This window comes from Eubalaena glacialis, chromosome 6, assembly GCF_028564815.1.
Source record: "Eubalaena glacialis isolate mEubGla1 chromosome 6, mEubGla1.1.hap2.+ XY, whole genome shotgun sequence".
Classification (NCBI taxonomy): domain Eukaryota; kingdom Metazoa; phylum Chordata; class Mammalia; order Artiodactyla; family Balaenidae; genus Eubalaena; species Eubalaena glacialis.
Genome location: NC_083721.1, coordinates 128,139,018 through 128,158,729, shown reverse-complemented (window position 1 = coordinate 128,158,729; position 19,712 = coordinate 128,139,018). Strand labels below are relative to the sequence as shown.

The 19,712-nt window shown below is 43.8% G+C and overlaps 1 protein-coding gene and 1 pseudogene across 1 annotated transcript in view; one reads left to right on the top strand and one right to left on the bottom strand.

Moving 5' to 3' along the window:
- The window catches only part of CLSTN2 (calsyntenin 2), a 660,240-nt gene that overhangs the window by 329,358 nt on the left and 311,170 nt on the right, over positions 1–19,712 (top strand). The gene's annotated exons all lie outside the window — the stretch shown is intronic.
- Positions 10,283–10,820, bottom strand: LOC133094088 (large ribosomal subunit protein uL22-like; annotated as a pseudogene).

The window sequence follows — 19,712 nt, the reverse complement described above, 5'->3', positions numbered from 1 at the left end:
TGAGGTTTCAGGAAGGCCTTAATAATTGCAGTTTTTGCTGCCAGTCTCCCCAAATACTGGCTGTGAGTGTGGGGCAGGGTCGTTTGTGGCATGAAAAGCAAAATGAGGTAACTTCACAATTTTGATTCAGGCCAGACTTACAACTAAATTTTTCTTCAGGGTTGCAGAATAGACACACCCACATATGAATTCATACACAATACATATGTGAGTTCTATTTATTGATGCTATGATGCCATCAAATGTGAGATGCACCATTATTTGTACCACTAAGAAAGGAAAAGCGTTGCCAGCTAAACTATGACACGTTTTCCTAATACTTAGAAAAAAAATATTATTTTATACTTATTAAAAGACTTATTAAAACAAACAGTAGACTGTTATCCCTCCCATGCATACTTTAAAATAATATAGGTAAAGTTAAATGGTTGAGGAGCCTTCAAATTATCTTCACATTTAGAGGCTGAATTTTCTAATCACCTGTCATTCAAAGTTGTCCAATCCAAAGTTTTTGCCTACAATATTATCCTTCATGCCATTAGAGCATTGCTCATACAGCATTTTTAAAAAGTCCTTCATTATTGTATCCAGAACTTTCTCCAAGTGCTAAAAGTCATTCTCCAAATTTTGATGTGTACACACTGGCAATGAAAACTACAGCATGACTACAGCCTGGCCAGAAATTGTGAGATGTCGTTGATTTACTCACTGTAAGATTCATTGATAAAATATGAAAAAAAAATGCATCTAAGAAGACATGAAATGATATATATGTATATATATATATATATTTGTGTGTATACATATATGCATGTGTGTATATATACATATACACACATAGATATATAAACATTTATAAAAGAAACAAAACATTTCCTATCTTGTAGGATCTCATGCCAGAGAATAGGTTACCTTTCTTCCTTTCCTGGGCACAGACATTCCATCTGTGCACTTACCTCTGGCCTTGACATTTCTACAAGCCTGGCCCCAGCCTCAGCCGTAGCTCTGCCTTAATTGTACCTGGATATCCTGCTCTTTTTATGGTAGTCCTTACAGAGCAAGTTATCATAAACAAAGAAAATAAGCATGAGAGACTGCATGACATTGTGGGAAAAGAATGAGATTTAGAACAAAGAGACAAGATTTGAGCCCCACTGAGCTATAATATTTACCAGCTATGAGACCTTGGCTAAGTTACATATCCTCCCTAAACCTTATTTCCTCATCTGAAAATGATGGTGCAATATTGCCAACTTGACAGGTTTGTTGAGAGGGCAGATAACATTTATACAGATGTAAAATTATACACACATGGATCTTACTTATACTGCCAGTGTACTGACACATGTCCTGTCAGCCAAGAGGTGGGACCTTTACTCATGGTAGATTATCCTTAACTTTGGTCCTAGAAAAGCAGCAGAATAGAGAGCTAGAGAGCCAGCTTCAAGAGATTGAAGCAGTAAAGACTGACCAGGGGATAAGGGGTGTTCTGAAGCTAGGATAAAAGAGGAAGCTAAAATTTTTTGTGGCACTACTAGGTTCCCTGCCTCTACACTCACCCTCTCTATCGGAGAACCCTCCTTTTCCCAGATGACATGCTGACCATCATCTAGGAGGTTGAGAGTGGGGGAAGTGGTATGCGTCCCCCATCATCAGGTTGTAATGCACTGACATCCTAGGAGATGGGAACTTGTAATTGTTGACTATGTGACAGAACACGAAAAATGATAATGCATGAAATCAGCTGTAGGAATTATGATTTGTAAATTATCATTCTATGTGTTCTGTTTCTCAATATTTTTAGCAAGGTAGTTTTTAAAAAAGGAATATTAAGAGTGCCATCTCATAGTGTAACTTATAACCATTTTGTCAAATAGTGCCTGCCCATCCCTGTCACCTATGCTCAGGATGTTAAATAGGTTTTATATCTCCCGTCATTTCCAAGCAATTGGCAGTGACTGCTGGGAGTGCTCTGTTGTAAAATATTCTCAGGCCATGTCCATGTTCAGCAAGTAAGTGTTCTGTGAGGACTTAAATTTTAATATCTGCCATGGAAGAGGGAGAGGAGAATGGAGTCAATGTTCCATGAATCCACTGACCCTGGCCTGTGGTCCAGGTCACTCGTTCAGATCTGTTTGTTAGAATAAACATTTAAGAGCTGACTGAGGAGGAAATTGATCTTGCACTTAATTCTCATCTTGATATTAATGTCCTGTAACTGTTCCCAGGCATCTTGCCCTGATCCTAGTGTCTCAGACTCTTCTGGCAGAAGGGATTAGACTACGCCTTCATTCATTCTTCTAACAAATTTTGATTGGGTGCTTACTGTGATCAGGAACTGTGCTAACATCTGGGGATATATCAGTGAACAAGATAGATGGAGTCCTGCTATCAGAAAGAAAGACAGGCCTTCAACAAGCACATATGCTATTTAATACAGCTCCCTTGGGAATTCCCTGGCAGTCCAGTGGTTAAGACTCCACGATTCCACTGCAGGGGGGCTTGGGTTCGATCCCTGGTTGGGGAACTAAGATCCCGCATGCCATGCAGTGTGGCCAAAAAAAATAATAATAATACAGCTCTCCTTATGTGCTACAGAGGAGAGGACTTGTATAGTACCTTATGAATACATAAAAATGGGGGAACCTGGCCTATTCCAGGAATCAGTGAAAGTTTCTTTCAGAAAAATGTTGTCATTTTTAAATGCATCTTTAATATTTTCCAGGAAAACCTGTCTATGAGAAATATGAGTAGAAATATTAAGAACGTTTGAAAAATAATATTGGTAAAGGTGGACATGGTCTACCATGGGCCAACTTCTGAGAGTCTTTTTTACTCAAACTGACTTTACATTTTGGAGCCTGGCATGCCTTATTCCAAACATCCATTCTCTGTGCTCTGGCTTCCCAGAGACCAGGGAAGTTAACTTTTCCCTACATGAGATAAAGACACAGCCTCTACCACACTGTCTTCCCTCGTGGCTGGACACTACAGGGTTTTTATGGACTTTGAGGGGTTTTCACACTCAGCCATCACCTTCCTGAGGGGAAACTTATAAGCAGTGAGAGATCACAGAACTCTGAGCTTTATGAGAGGACATGACTCCCATTCCCCAGGCTGCCATGTCTGGCATTCACAGGGGCGATAGGGCCTGATGGAGTCCTCACTGCCCAACAGCCTGTGGAGGAAAAGTGCTCCTTCCCCAAGCGATTCTCTCCCAGAGGACCACTGCAACGCCACCACCCCTCCCGGATGAAGAGCCTGGGCTGACCCATGTATCCCTCATTCTGGACTCATATACAGGAGTACACATACACTGCCAGGGTTATCTGTACTTTTTATGTGCTTGTTTTTATCAATGCCCACTTCTTTCTCTTCTCCCTGACTCATTGTTAAGCTCTGGTTCTTCTAGAACCCTTGCCAAGCCACTGCAGCCTACTGCACTTTTTTCTTTCCCTGATCCTCAGAAGCACATGTTTGCTAATTACATCAGTTCCATTTTCCAAAACACACTCTAGGGGCAGAGGGCTTCTCGGGTCTCATAATTCAGCCCATCCCCATCATGCTGGAGTGTAGCACAGAGCCAGAGACACGGGAGGCATAGGTGACAAAGCCCACTGGGAGTGGACAGGAACAGCAGTGTGCTTTGGCCTTCATTTCCCAAGTCAGGGTGGAATTATTCACTATCCAAAGGCATTGATGATGAGACTCAATATTTTGATCCAGACTTTAGGAGAAAAGCCACTGATGGGTAAATGATTGGCTAGTTCTGTGCTTCCCACAAGTGGGTCATGAAGGGGTGTTGATTTCCCGAGGCATCCTGGGTAATGATGCTCTCATCTGTCTGTCATTAAAGGATGGGAGGAGGTTTTGGTGAACACAGGGTGGAGAAGATGGAGGACATGTGTACATATGTGTGAATGATTGCAAAGAAGTGCATGCTCTGTGGATACCTATTTGTTCCTCATGTCAGTACAGAGTGAAAGTGCCCCATTTGGGCTGTGTGTGGCTGAGACACACAGGTGATGATCTCCACTGTATACTTGCAGGGCCTCCACGGGTTCCATGGTCTCAGCCTTTACAGGAAGTGCTAAGAACTTGGACTGTAGACTCTGGGAGAGGGAAGGGAGTTTCCTTTTTTATTTGTGTTTATGTTTCATTAGGCTTATAGTTCTAGGTTGATGTAAATTGCAATTTGTCCTCTGTAACATTTGTTCCTACAGAATGTTCATTTTATGTTATATTTTTAAAAGTTCTAAATCTCTTTGAAATGTCAGGGTTTTAAAACATGGTGGTATATCTTGCTGCAGGACTGCTGAGACCTGAGCTGTGCTAACGTCCAGGGTGACTCCCCGGGAAGCAGCGCTGGGAGGGTCCCCACGCTGAGCTCACTGTGGACCCTCTTCCTTACAGTGTCTTGGGTTCTCAGAACACATTTTTGGAAGCGCTGATCTAGTTGTCCTACTATGCATGTCATTTGTCTCCTAATTTGACAACCACACGTTACAGGGCTGGCAAAGTGTTTTATACTTGGCTTTTAGTCCTCAAGGCTGAGAGCACAGAAGGTATTTAGGGAATGTCTGTTGAATGAATAAATAACTCAATAAAAGTACACCTGTGAGAAAGTCCAAATAGACATAAGTCCTGGGCTAAGACATATTCCACCAATTTAGTTCTAATCCAATGCAGTGAACATGTGTAGGTAATTGCTTCTGTGCCAGGCAGTGTGCTAGGCATGGTGAATATAAACAGGAAGGAAACTCAGCTGCATCCCCGAGAAGCTCAAAGCCTTGAAGGAGAGAGAGGCATTTAAATAAAGAAATCACCCAACTGTGGCTAAGTGGGACAGATGATGGATATACAGGGCTTGAAGGTTGCAAAGGAAAAGGAATATTTAACCCTTTACCGATGTGATGACTAAAGTGGGTTTTGGAAGAAAAACCATGAGTTTACCAGGTTGACAAGGAGAGGGGAGGGTAATGCAGGGAGAGGGTCCAGTATACTGGACTGGTCTAGGGCTTCCAAACCTTGGGGGAAACACATTGCCATGTGCCAGAGACTATTAACTTCCAAGAAGGAAAATGTAAGACTGGCAGGTTTTGGAGTTGAGGATGTCCCTGGTCACAGTGCATACTTATTTCCTTCTCTAGAGGCAGTGCAGCTCTGCGGTGACATGGTCTCGCTCTGATTCGGGGAGGTGCCACACTTCCTGACTTCAGGGATCTGTGGTGGCTTTGGACAGTGACCTCGCCCTTTGTGAATTCCCACTTAATTGTTGTGTTCCTGAGACTGAGGGAGGCTGCTGTAGAGCACGGGCCCTGCTCTAGCGTGTGGCTGATAGCATCTACTGGGGGCATGTGTATCTGTGGTATTCTTATTTTCTTAAAATCTTCTTATTATGCAGTACAGATATCTGTAGCTTTTTTTAAGCTTGCCATCAAATAAACTGTGAATCTGTGACGGTAAATAAGACAACTTGTAAAAATGCATTTACGTTGATACTTCCAACTTAAAATTTATTTTGTTTTTACTTTAGTTTATTTATGAGCCAGGAACAACACTGATGGAGAATCTGTTTCCACACTAATAACACTAAAATAGATTTAGATGCCTATCAGATGGAAGCTGAGTGTCATTTTTAATTATGATTAAGGTGACGTTTTATTATTTTCCCCAGGAGAGTCATGAATTTTGACTCTGAATGAAATGTTAATTGAATGTACCTCCTGCCCCTTCAATCAGAGGATATTCCTGCTAAATAATTGTTGTTCTATGTGGGCAGTTGCTAGTGGGGGAACTTTCACTGCCATGAGTTCAAAGCATCATTCCAGATGCCTTTCCCTGTGCCAGCCTGTCTGAGCCAGGAGGAGGAATCAGACACATGTGAATTTGAAACCCCTAGGTAGCTGTGTACACCTTGACGATTTATTTCGTCTTCCTAAGCCTGAGTTTCCTCAACTGAACAGTGGTCATGATACCCCCCTCACAGGATGAGGATTTCATGAAACATGTTGTAAAATGCATTGCAAAATGCCTGGCACGTAGTAAATGCATTTAACACTGTTGTTGGTGGTATTCTTATAATAATGATGATAATGATATTATTATTATTATTACTATTACTATATTGAAATCTCAGTGACAATGGGAAATCTCAAACTAATATATCAGTCCAAGTAAGGGCTGGGCAGAGAGTGACAGGGGTACCTCTGGGCAGGTGGGATGGCAAGTCTGGGGAATTCCAGGAGGGGATCTTGGGCTCCTTAGCAGCCATCTATGTGGGCTGCTTATGCCCTGGGGAACCCTCACTTATTTCTGAGAGGCAGTAAATGTAGTAAGCAGGGCATGGGCTGTGGATTCAGATAGATTAGGGATCCAATCCTACGGTTATTAAAATGGGAATAATAATGCTATTTTCAGTTATTGTGAGGACTGTGAATAATGGATGAAAGCATCATTGGTGCCAGGGACTTCCCTGGTGGTCCAGTGGTTAGGACTCGGTGCTTTTACTGCCAAGGGCACGAGTTCAATCCCTGGTCAGGGAACTAAGATCCCACCAGACGTGCCAAAAAAAAAGATTCTTGGTGCCAAATACCTGGGGGCTGTAGTTATGAAATGATACCAGAAAATGTAGAGTGGGGAACACATCCACCATGGCAGGCTTATGAAGATTCCCCTTCTAATTAGGAATGAATGCCATTGAGATTTTGGTTGGTTTTCAGAAAAGTGAGCTGATGATCATGAAAGGTCCTTGACATAGACCTTGGGTCATGACTTGGCTGTCAGTGATGTCTGCCCCACGAGGGTCCATTCTTAACCCTGTGTCTCCTTTGTGGCCACGCTGAAAACCCAGCCACTCAGCAATTAGGACCTCACTCTTGGTAGGATGACCAGCTTGTTAGGTTTTCTTGGGACTTCCCCAGTTTTAGCACTAAAAGTCCTTCGTCCTGGGAAATTATTTAGTTCCAGGCAAACTGGACAGTTCATGCCCCTACTTGTCACCCTACTGGCGAGAGGTGACCTTTGGAAAGCTGTGGCACCTTTATAGCACCCAGAACTACATTTGTGTTAAGCCACTTTTTCCCTAAGCCTAAAAAAACATCAACATCAAACCTGTATATCAGATTTCTTTCATTTAAAAAACAAGCACGAGAACACAGAACACCTGGGTCTCTAAAGTGAAACAAAATGATGTGATTTATTTCCTTTGCTGCTGTTCTCCCCTCCTAATGGTTTTTGGCATGCTTGCTTTTTTTGTTTGCTTGTTTGTTTTCATTTGAATGGTATCATTTGAGTGGGAAATGCAGGCATTTCAGTGTGTGGAGGGCCAAGAGGCACATGGAGAGTGAGACACCACTCCTCAAACCCTCCCCAGACAAAACCTTTGTCCCCCTTATGTGGCAGGAGGTGAAGACACAGCAGCCCCAGCACCCCGCAGGCTCCCCACGCCCCAGCCCAGCTAGCCCCGCACAGGACCCACTCTCCCTGCCTTCCCCAGGGCTTGGCAAACTCACTGACTTCCAGGCCGCACCCGCAGAGACTCTGATTTAATTGAGCCCAGATTGGGCCAGGCATCAGGATTCCTTAAAAGCTCACTGAGGTGATTCTAACAAGCTTCCAGGGCTGAGATCATGTTTCTAATCAAACAGGATGTATGAGCGGTAGGGGGTTCCGGCCGTCAGCACATTTCAGACCCACTACCTCCCAGGCATCTAAGGGCACAAACTGATGGTCCCGTGAGAGGCAAACTTCAAAGACCTGGCTGTGGGTGTCTGAGAGGAGATGAGAGGCAGTGACGTCCATTCCCGGGGCAGAACAAAGCATTTGATTTGACATCCCACAGAAAAATAGGTTAAACCGAAGGGGCCGTTTTGAAGTGAGGACACAAGCCGTACTGCCCAGGGGCCCCGTGGGGGAGTGCCACCCGCCAGGAACAAGGCACCTTGTCATGATTCCTGCAGGCAGCAGTGGCTGGGTCTGCAGAGCAGCAGCGGACCCCAGCCCAGAGGAGGATGGGAGGTGGCAAGTTTGGGCAGAGGCGGAGGAGACTAAGGATCTTCCTGGAATGCTGTGGGCAGCAGGCCTCCGCCGGGCCGTGATGCATTAAGTGGGCTTGCTCTAGAGCACATGTGAGACTCAATCTAAGAACTTCCAGCAATAGTACGTGGAAGACATCTGTCAGCAGTCAGAGAGGGACGGCTGGAACAGTAGGATGCGAAGGAGGGGCTGAGGCACCAGGGACACTCGGGTTTCAGCTCATCTCCCATCTCCAGGGCTGAGGTCTGGCCACAGCAATTCCACCTGTGTGCACCGACCGGTAAAGGATCTGCACACAAACAAAAGGAGTCCTTATAGAATTTCTCCAACTGAGGGCTTCCATAACACGTTTGAAGATTAGTTTATGATAAATTGTTCGTGTACACAGAGGAGATAGAAGGAGCTACATTCCACTGATTTGAAGGTCAGGTTTCAACCACGGTTTTCCCACTCCCACCAAGTAACTATGTGACCCTGGACAAGTCACTTTCCCTCGTTGGGCCTCCATTTAGCCTATTTTGAAGTGACAGATGTGGATCAGATGATTTCTAGGAGACCGCTTAGCACTGACACTTTAGGAATTCATGCTTTTTTAGTTCAGTATCTGTATTAGTCAGGGTTCTCCAGAGAAACAGAACCTCTGTGTGTGTGTGTGTGTGTGTGTGTGTGTGTGTGTGTGTGTGTGTGTCTATGAATGAATTGATTCATGTAATTGTGGAGGCTGAGAAGTCTTACGATCTGCTGTCTGCAAGCTGAAGTCTCAGGAAAGCTGGGGGTTTAATTCAGTCCAACTCTGAAGGCCTGAGAACCAGAGGAGCTGGTGGTGTAAATCCCAGTCCAAGGGTCGAAGAAGATGAGAAGAGATGTCCCAGCTCAATCAGTGAGGCAGGAAAACAGGGATTAATTCATCTTTCCTCTGCCTTTTGGTCTATTCAGGTCCTAAAGGGTTGGATGAGGCCAACCCACATTGGTGAAGGCAATCTACTATACTGAGTCCTCCGCCAATTCAAATGCCCATCCATCTCAAAGCATGCTCACAGACACACCCAGAAATAATGTTTAATCTGGTACCTCATGACCAGATAAGATGACACATGAAATTAACCACCACAGTATCTATGGGAAGAGAGAGAGGGTCTGAGGAAGGGTTTGCCCATGGGGTCTTTGATTCCTTGTCCCCGGCCACAGTCCCCCACTCCCACCACCCTGCTTCTCCTAAGTACGTTCCCTACAACTCCGGGAGCCACAGCGGGGCTGAGATGCCAGCCAGCTTGTACAAGTCAAGCCCTACCCCTGTTAAGATGTCACTTCAACAGACAGAACCTCAGGAGAGTCTGTCCTGTCTCCAAAGTTATTTCTCTGTTCAAATGAGTCCAGCTGAAAATCTGAGCTTGGATGAAGATAAATTGACACAGACAGATGTTCTAGCCAGAGCAATTGCCCTGCAGCTCACACAAGAACATTCAGTCAATGTGTCCAGCCTGTAGTCTGAGAAGTCTGACAAAGCTGAGGGTTGAACAGATGCTCTGCGGAGGGCTTATGGAGCACCATATCGCTTTGGGGGCTGGAGCCCTCAGGAGGAAATGGTCAGGGGGAGTCAAGGGCTATGGATTCCGGTCTAACTACCTGACATGACCTGGGCTAGGGGGATAACAGCAAATGGCTTCCATATTGGGTACCTATAATGTCCCAAGTACAATATTGGTACTTTGCAGATTTTTTCTAATTTAATTGTCTTCCAAACCTGAGGGCATTATTATCTCAATTTTACAGATGAGAAAATTAAGGTTTAGGGGGTTTCTAAAGGGAGAGTTACTTTGTGCTCCAAGTGGTCTGGCATGAAAACCTATTTCCTTTCCTCTATTACATGCTAAATTCTAGATATTCTCATCACTCACCATTCTTGGAAACTACTTTAACTCATGGGTCCCAGCTAAGAGAACGTGGGAGTACAGGAGGTTACAGATTTCAGGGAGGGGCTTGGAAAAGCCTAAGTTTAGGACAGTCACCAGAGAGCCTCGCCCAGCAGGGCAACAGGCTGGCAACAGCAGCAGTACCAACCCAGCCATGCATCCTGGCTTATGGCCTGTGACTGGCAAGGAGAACCCAGAAAGACAGCAGTGTGACCTCAGACACCAGCCGGAATCATGTCAATTTAAGAAATAGCAAGAGCCCCTTTCAAAAGGTAACTGCTTAAATTTTTTTTTTTAATTTTGCTTTGCTTTGCTTTTATTTTATGCTGAATTTATTCCTGAGCCATAAGTTTTTGTTTCTACAGTTTCTTCTGGGGTATCTTTTTCTTCCATGCAGCCTCCTCTTGGGGTTTAGGGACAATCTGTTCTTCTTTAATAAGAATCATCTCAATGTGGCAGGCGGAGCTCATGCAGGGCTAATCTGACCACGAGTTCTATAGATACAGTAGCTTTGTTCACCTGGATGTGCTCAGTGACCAGAGAATCTACATCTAAACCCTTAAGTTTATCATCACTCTTTGCATTTTTAAGCATGTGCAGCAAAAACAGCACTCTATGGGGGCCACCAACCCTGTGTCCAGCCCCACTGTTTCACCTAGACGCATCTGCCAGCTCTACCACTGTAGGGACAGAATGTCACCCATTGCTCCTGTAAAGTGACATCTTTCAGATACTCGGTGGCTTATTGGATATGCAAACCTGATGGCCTGGGCAGTTACATGGGTGTTTGTAAAGTGGACACAAAGATTTGAACCTCTTGATTTACATGATTTTTGTGGGGTTTTCTGGATCAAGCGAATAGCAATCCATTTTCAGGGATCAACTCAGTTGGCTTACGCAAAAAGCCTGCTTCATTTTTTCTTGGAAACATGGGAATAATCTGTGCTATGGAGGGATATATCAAAACAAGACCAACGGACAACCTACTGGGATGACAGACAATATTTGAGAACCAAACATTCGGCGCCGGCAGCAAGCATGTCTGAGCCCTCACGCATTCACTCAGCGCAGTTCACTGGCGCCGGTGCCGTACCAGGATCTAGGAACACTGAGAGAGCCAGATCTGGTTCTGCTTTCCAGAAACCCCACTCATCCAGGGCCCTCCAAAGAACGTGCCAAACCCTGACAGTGGAAGGGTTAGTCCATCATTTGAGAATAAGCTAGGGAAGATTTCCATGTCAGATGGTTTCAGCTGAGAGTCATAACTGTTTGGCTGTGCCTTTTTGGGCAGCTGGGGCTAATGTTTCATGAAGTTTTCATAGGGAAAAAATGAGAAAAATCTATTTTAATTACATTTTAGAAGTCAAATTTACATAATCATTTGATGTAATGCTGTTTGTTCCAGGCTTCCCTGGAGTGACATGGCAGCCATGGTCCCTGTAAGGGCCTCAGCCCCTGGGGTTGCAGCCAGACTTTTCTCTGCACTTTGCTCTGAGCTGCGCTCAGCTGCAACAGGGCCCCGGCCAGGGATAATTAGGCCGAATGGCTGTGAAAACCCACCCAGGGGGAGAAAAGAGAGGAAAGCCTTCTCTTTAATTAATCACTCTTTTTCCCAAACTTGAGAGGAAAACACTAAAATTAAAATCCATTTTCATCATATAGTCTTCATTAATGTGAAATGTGGTTTTAGGCAGACCTTAATTCAAAGCCTGGTTTTTCAGTGGAAAAGAATATTGCTTTTTGGTGACCTTTAATAAATCCAGAACTGACAACATGAAATTATAAAAAATTTCTTAAGCAGCCGACTTCCGTGAAGAGCCTTTTCCCCACGGGTTGGTTCTCCGTGTGGCCGAGGTGCCCATGCTGTGACATTTGTTCCAAGCACATGTTGGCTGTGACCCCTACAGGCTGCACGCGTGTGGGGATGCGTGGGTGCGTGGTCCCCTCTGTGAGTGCCAGCGCCACGTCCTTCCTGGCTGGCTTTCACTGAGTCCCGCCCGGTAGGCACTCAGGCACTGTCTGTGGAAGGAAGAAACGTACAAATGAGTGACATTACGGGAAGGTAACGTCATCGTTCTCAGTACTAAAATTTGACATCTCCTCTGGGGCCAGATCATTGAGTTTGACATTTCTAAAATTTTTTGATAAAGAATAATCATAAGTATCTTCGTCCATGAAAATTTTCTCTGGCCTATATTATTTATTCAGCATCTGTTTCTATACTTTGGTAGTTTGCCTAATTATTAAATAGATGTTTTGTGGCTAAGAGTCTGAAGAGCTAATTTGCTTTCCTCAAAATTTTGGCAGGAAAAGCTAAAAATGTTTCGAAATTTGGAGACAACATCTTTACTCTAGCCTGGTGGTGGACACCTGGTTCCTTGACTAGGGTGGCAAGGGGAGAAGAAAATCACCAAGAGCAGCTGCTGGCTCCCTCCCTCCTTCCTTTGCTTCCTTCCCTCCTTCCCTTCTTTTTTCCTTCCTTCCTTCATTCCTCCCTCCCTCCCTTCCTCCCTCCCTCCCTCCCTTCCTCCCTCCCTCCCTCCCTTCCTTCCTTCCTTTCTCCCTTCCTCCCTCCCTTCCTTCCTTCCCTTCCTTCCTTCTCTCCTTCCCTTCTTCTTTCCTTCCTTCCTTCTTTCCCTCCTTCCCTTCTTCTTTCCTTCCTTCCTTCTTTCCCCCCTCTCTCCCTCCTCCTTCTGAGCTACTGAGCACCGTCTCTGAGCCAAGCCTGTGATCTGTGCTGTCAACAGCATGCTGTGTACGTGATGAAAAGGACCCAGCTCCCACCTTCATGGAGCTCTGTCAAATGAGGGAAACAAAGAAGTAAACTGACAACACGAAGGCATGGGTCTAGTACTCTGAGGCAGTGGGCTCCAGGTCCTGCCTGGGAGGAGGAGTAAGAGTTGCTTGGGTGGAGAAGGGGGAGGTGAGAAGGAGGGGTTTCAGTTCAGAGCATCTCACTCAAAGCTTGGAGACACACAGCTATGACACACCTGCGACCGCAGCGTGTTTGCTGTGGCAGCAGCTCGAGATACGAAGACAGCAGTGGGGAGACAGGGTTAGGTTCTAACGAGCCACAGATGCCACACAAAGAAATTGGTTTCTAAGCACAATGGAGAGGTACTGAAGAATGTTAAGCAAGGGAGTGACACAATGAGATGTGGGTTTTATTTGTAAAGATGACCTTGGAAACAGAATTGAGGGGAGCAGGGATGGATGAGAGCTGAGCAGAGACGAGGAGATTAGCAAGCAGGTTTAGTGGACAGAGCGGGGAAAAGAGGGAGCAGATTCTAGAATGAAGTCCAAGGCTTGAAATCCCATCCTGCGTAGAGATGCGAGCAGTCTACCCTTGTCAGAGGTCCCATGCTAACACTCAAGAGACCCTTACTGTTCAAAGCGTGGTCCACAGACCAGCAGCACGGGCGTCAGCTGGGGAGACCTCAGCCCTCACTACTGAATCAGATTCTGCATTTGAACAAGCTCTCGGGGTCATCTGGCTTATGTGCAAGTTGGAGAAGCACGTCTGCAGAGGATGGTGGGAAGGAGGAGCGCAACTCTGTAAGCTGTAAGCATGTTAGGAGAGTGCGGTGTACAGATGCGTCTCGTCGAGCTGATTATATTGTCCAGGGAAGTAGCAGCTGAGGCTCAGAGACTTGAAGGGATGTGTGGGCAGCTGATGGAGGGTCAGCCTTGACCCAGCCCATTTCATGAAAGCCAGCGATGGCTGGATCTGCTGGCCTGTGTGTCTCTGGGGCAGCCAGGGAGACCAGGCCAACGTGCTAAGATAACATCAATCCCTGCATCTTCCCTGCCCCCAGCCTAAACTATCTCGCTGCTGGCCAAATGTGCGTTCCTGCCTAAGACTGTTTACACGTGTTTACATGTGTGTGAGTTTGATCACCGGGATCCTTCCGACTCCCTGTATAAGTACACCAGGCAAGGGACAGAGGTCCCTTCCAAGGTCAAGGCAGAGGGATGGAGAGCAAAAGGCAGATTCGAGATCACAAAGTTCCAGCTGCAAAGACAGAGTCAGCAAATCTTGGTCATGGGCAAGATGAGGTGTTAAGATGGGGGCTAGTCAAGGTCAGCACTTGAGCTCTGCCATGGTCACTCCAGGTCCTTCTGTGGCTGGGAGGGTGGCACATGGGAGTTACCTCCATGGGGTACCTGTCTGCATACCCAGGACACCTGTCATCAGCCGCTCTGAGCACAAGGGCGCCGTGCACGTGGCACCCGAGGAGATGGTGCCCCTAATTAGTGTTGGCAGCAGCTACACTTGTTTATGACGTTACATAATCAAATTTGTATAATTGCTCTTTTATAACTCACTTAAAAAATTCAAAACAGCACAGTGCAGGTAGGGGAGGTATGAGCAAGGGCCTCTGACAGGTGGGTGTTCCAGCCCTTCCTCCCAGGGAAAGGTGTGTACACCAAGGGAGAACACAGACAGGAACAGGAAGTGGAAAGGCTTTTTGCAGAGCTGCCAGAATCAGGGATGGCTCCCTTCCCCGGGACAGACCTTAGCTGAATTCTTTTCATTACAAGGAGATAGAAGTTCAGGATCCCAGGAGACAGGGACCCATCAAGATAGAAGTTCAGGATCCCAGGAGACAGCGACCCACCAAGATAGAAGTTCAGGATCCCAGGAGACAGGGACCCACCAAGAGTTTCAGTCTTTGTTTTTTTCTCGCATCCTCCAGACATGACAGTTGCCATGTCATCCCCCTGACAGATGTGGGAGGCTTTGATTGAGTGACACTCCTGGCATCGGAGACCCCATGCTTGGTGATGAGGGTGGGCTATCAGTTCTGCTCAAAACCACAGGCAGGCCTTTGTTGGGGGCAGTTGGGTAACTTTTTGCAGCAGTCAGGGAGCCGTGTTCTGCCTTCTTTGGAACTATCTTTGGGGCAGAAATTGTGGGTCCCTTAATTTGGGCACATTTCTCCCCAGTCTTTTCTAGAAATCATAAAATAGATAAGGAAGGATTCTTCACAAGATATTTGCAGACTTCCTATGTTCTCACCTCTCATTGCAAATACGTGACAAGTCTAAGAAGAGATGCAGATCCTTGCAAACATTATATAAGAGATGGAAATAATCTTCTTGGCTTCCTGCAAGAAAGAAAAATTATTCCATGTAGAGGTGAGGAGGTCTTGGGCCCTGTGGGGAGGAAGTTTATGAGAGTTTCCCATAACTAATTCACAAGAGAATTTCTCAAGCTAGGACTCATTGTGGCTTCAGGAATTCCATGAACTGTCTGAAATAATTGTGGGTACAATTTTTATATAGGTGGGTACATTTTTATGGGAAGCAGATCCATGTCATTCATAAAATTACAAAGGCTGTGATTTAAAATAGCTTAAGAATGTAGAGATTTTTTCGAGTTTATGAGGAGCCTTCAGATATGTCCCATGTGGTCCTCATGTTATCCTTGTGAACGAGGCAGAGCAGAGACCATTACCTCTAGCTTATTGCGAGAAAACTGAGGCATAGAAATGCTCAGTGCTCATTGGCCACATGCCTATTGGTTCTCGGAAACTGGACACATAACCAAAGTTATGACTCCTATTCTTTCAACTCCAGCACAAACTTGAAGAACAGAAATTATTGCCTCCAAATAAATAACCCAGGACATTTGGACATTTGGAAACTTAAAAGCCTTAAATTCTGAATCTGAAAAACTGACTTCCATGTGTTCAAGTCAGATCTCTGACAACCCACGTATTCCCTTTCCCCACATTTTGCTGATATGAGGTCACGTGCGATGACAAAGCTTTTTCTAGGTCAAAGTTAGCCCTGGGTATGACCACTAAAGATGAGAGACCTTCCCCCCAAAATAGCCACAAGACTCTCCTTACCTCAGTCCTCTACTGTGCACTGGGACTCTCCTTTCAAAATGCAGATGCCTACCCACCCTTTTGATGAAGGTGGACCTTAAACTTTATTTTGAGCCACACTTCCCCAAAAAACAACCTTAAGAATGCTGTGTTTTTGGAGATAGAGAACAAACTGGTGGTTGCCAAGGGGGAGGGGGTCGGGGGAGGGATGGAGTGGGAGGCTGGGGTGAGCAGATGTAAGCTTTTATGTATAGAATGGATAGACAACAAGGTCCTACTGTACAGCACAGGGAACTATATTCAAGATCCTATGATAAACCATAATAGAAAAGAATATTAAAAAAATAATATATATATATGTATAATTGAATCACTTTGCTGGACAGCAGTAATTAACACAACATTGTAAATCAACTATACTCCAATTTTTAAAAAATGCTGCATTTAAAATTCACAATAAGACTAATTCCTAAAGAAATATATGTATTGAATAGTTGCAACCTGTTCCAACGTGTGAGTGGCAGTCTGATACCTCACCTCTCCGAGCCCTGTCAGAAGAGTATCATCACATCAATCTCACTGGGTTATTTCAGATTGAGTGACATGAAATGAGAACGTGCCATCACTCTGCCAGGCCCCAAGTAGGAACAAAGAAGTGGTCATTGGCCTTTTGGCATCCTTCAGCATGAGTTTCTGGTTGGTATTTCCATTCTCTGTCTTCCCTGCTTTACATCCTAGAACATAAGCTGGACCTGACATTATAGAAAAGGAGTATTTCTCAAGGCTTTGCAGTGCTTCCCTTTTGAACTTGGCTGTCCTCAGGTTAAAATTTTCTGATTGTTTGAGACTTCTTTTTGATTCAGTCCAACAGAAAGACAATCAAAGAAACATCATTAACTAAGATGTCATCAGAGCCATTGCATGACGTTTGTAATGCACTGCTTGTGTTTAATTTGCATTCTGATGTAAGAAATGGATGTCTTTGCAAGCAAGTACACACCAGGCATGGGTTTGCTCTGTGCCTAACTCCATGCTACTTGCTGGAAGCTGGATGTCACACTCCCAGGTCTGGCTGGGGTGACAAGCTTAATGCACCAGGAGCTTTTGAGAAAAGTATGTGTGATGTAGAAAGGCATAGGTGCTTCATAAATGACCATATTCATGAAACTGAATTCAGTGCTCACTGGAACTGTTGAAGAAGGGTGTAGAGGATCAGTTTCAAACTTTGAAAGCAAACATGCTTCAAACTAAGCAAAGGCTGTACAAGAATTGAGTGTGTGCTCCATGAATATCCCTTGGTGCACGCTGCAAGTGGAAGTCTCTGGGGACCACGTAGGAGATTAAAATGATTTAATAAGGAAAAGTGTTTAGGTAATAAGTAGAAAAACCATGATCCAGTGGACGAGACATAATCAACAGTAACCCAGTCTGCCTGTGTAATGAGGAAGGTCTTGTATTACTTGGAGAAATGATGGAAAAGATTTACTACAGATCATAAGTGTCATGAGAGTATCTTCTTGTCTTTTAAATTTGTAATTGCTCAGTTGTTTATACAGAAGAAAATTAAAATCGCTGGTAGTCTCACTGGCAAGGGGTGGCAAGTATTGTTGGTATTCCAGCCTACTTCTTTCCAGCGTTCTGTGTGTAGCGGGGTGTGTGTCTGTGTGTGTGTGTGTCTGCTATGAGATCACATTCTATGTACAAAATTATTTTCCTGTATATTAAATATTCCCATGGCATTAAAAATGTCTTCAAAATGTGTTTTTAAATGGCTGCAAACTGTTCTGACATATAGATGTGTCACAATTTAATTAACAATTTTCCCGCTGTTGGGCATGTAGGTTGTTTCCAAACCTTTGCAGATAGAAACATAAATATTTTAAAAAGTATTACAGTCATCACTTTTGTGCCAAAATATCACTGTCCATTTCAGATTCTTTCCTTAAGATGAAGTCCCAATAGACAAATTGCTAGGTCAAAAGGATATAAACATTTCTAAGATTCTCCACATTTATTCTTTTCAGATTCATCATTTTATTTACCCACTAATAGTATCCAGGTGTTCTGCCTTTCATAGATTCTGCGGGCACTATTATATGTTTTTCCTATGTTGGTTGCAAAATGATCTCATCTTTGTTTTAATTTGTTATTCTTTCTTATTGATTGAGTACTTTCCGCAACGCTTAATCACATTTTTAATTTCCTCTTTTACACATTTTCATAGATTTTCAGCCTCCTTTGATTGTCTTAGGCTCCCTTTAGTAAAGTTATGTAAACAGACCTTGAGATGAGGAAAAGAAAGCCCACCGTGGAGACCTCTAACTACCCACTTGCTAATTTCACCTGGGTAGTGATTTCCTCACAGATGTATGTAGCTGAAATTACTTTAATGCTTTGTGCTTAGGTCAAGTATTTATACATAGGTTTTTTATTTGACAGCTAATCCATGGCCCAGCTTTGGAAAGGCATTATTTCCTCCATATGGCCATAGATAATAGATGAGGTCATTTCCAATTCATTTGTCTTTTCCTTTTTTCTTCTTCTGGCTCTCTTTAGTCAAATCCTTGGAAAAGCTGTAAATGCACACAATAAGAATGAAAGTCATGTTTCTGATGGGAAGTTTGTCATTTCCCATTTGCTGCTGTGATATATATTCTTTTCAACCCTGAAGCAAGGATGAATTTTTCTACGTACGGTTAAATTCCATTACTTCCTCCCTATTCATCTTTTTTTTTTTCTTCCTTTAATGTCTTTTGTGGAAACTTCCATCTTAATATCTTTGAGCTTTGAGTTTTTTATGGGTTGCAGGACCTCTTTGGGTTTTAACAAAATGTTGGAAATTTCCATTCTTCTGACATTTGCCATGTGATTACCGGAAGCTGTCTGATGACAAGGAGTGCTTAAGAAGAGTCTTCTGTTATTTATCCATCCTATGTATAATAGTTTACATAAGGTCCTACTGTATAGCACAGGGAACTATATTCAGTATCCTGTGATAGACCACAATGGAAAAGAATAGAAAAAAAAAGAATGTCTATATGTGTATAACTGAGTCACTTCGCTGTACAGCAGAGATCGGCACAACACTGTAAATCAACTATACTTCAATAAAAAAATTAAAATTAAAAAAGCTAATAAAAAAGAAGGGTCTTCTGTGTAATTATCTTTATTTTCAAAACTGGCTCACAATATCAGCTTTCTCATTGATGAAAATCATGATATGCCTATAACATCATGACTGTTTATGTAGGGAGGCACTAAGCTACATGTGGACATGTCCTTGGCAGTAAATGGATAACCTTACAAATGTGATGTCCATATCACACTACTGACTCACATTTGGGTCAGTCCCTTTGGTAATTGTATATTAGCTCCATGTATCTTTTATAGCTTATCTTAGCCATCAGAATGTCTTTAGAGTTCACTCTGCTACTTATCATTGATATTGGGAGTTATTCAAGGTCAACCATACACCCAAGCTAATTAGGATAATGCTTTAAAAATTATAGATGTTATAGTTGCCCTGTTCTGCCTGATCAGCTGTGTGACCTCAGTAAGTGTCCTAACCTCTCTGAGGCTTGGTTTCTTGATTTAGAAAATGGAGATTATAGTAAAAACTTTGCAAGATAATTGTGTTTGTATATACTATATTTCTGTGTATGTTTACTTGCAGTTGGAAATGATCCAGCAGAGTATGAAAAATGTGTATGTATGTGTATGTGTTAGAAATGATCTAGCAGACTATGAAAAATTTACAGTGTGGCAGCAAGAGGGGCTGATAGCTGGGATGAAGGCAAATGGTGATCAGATTCATGTGAGTGGTGAGGCTTCTCTTATTCGAACAATAAAACATTCAGATTAACTATTCATTGATGGTTCCAAGAAGGAGAAACATCCCCGAAGGAAAGTTTAAAGCTGAATTTGATAG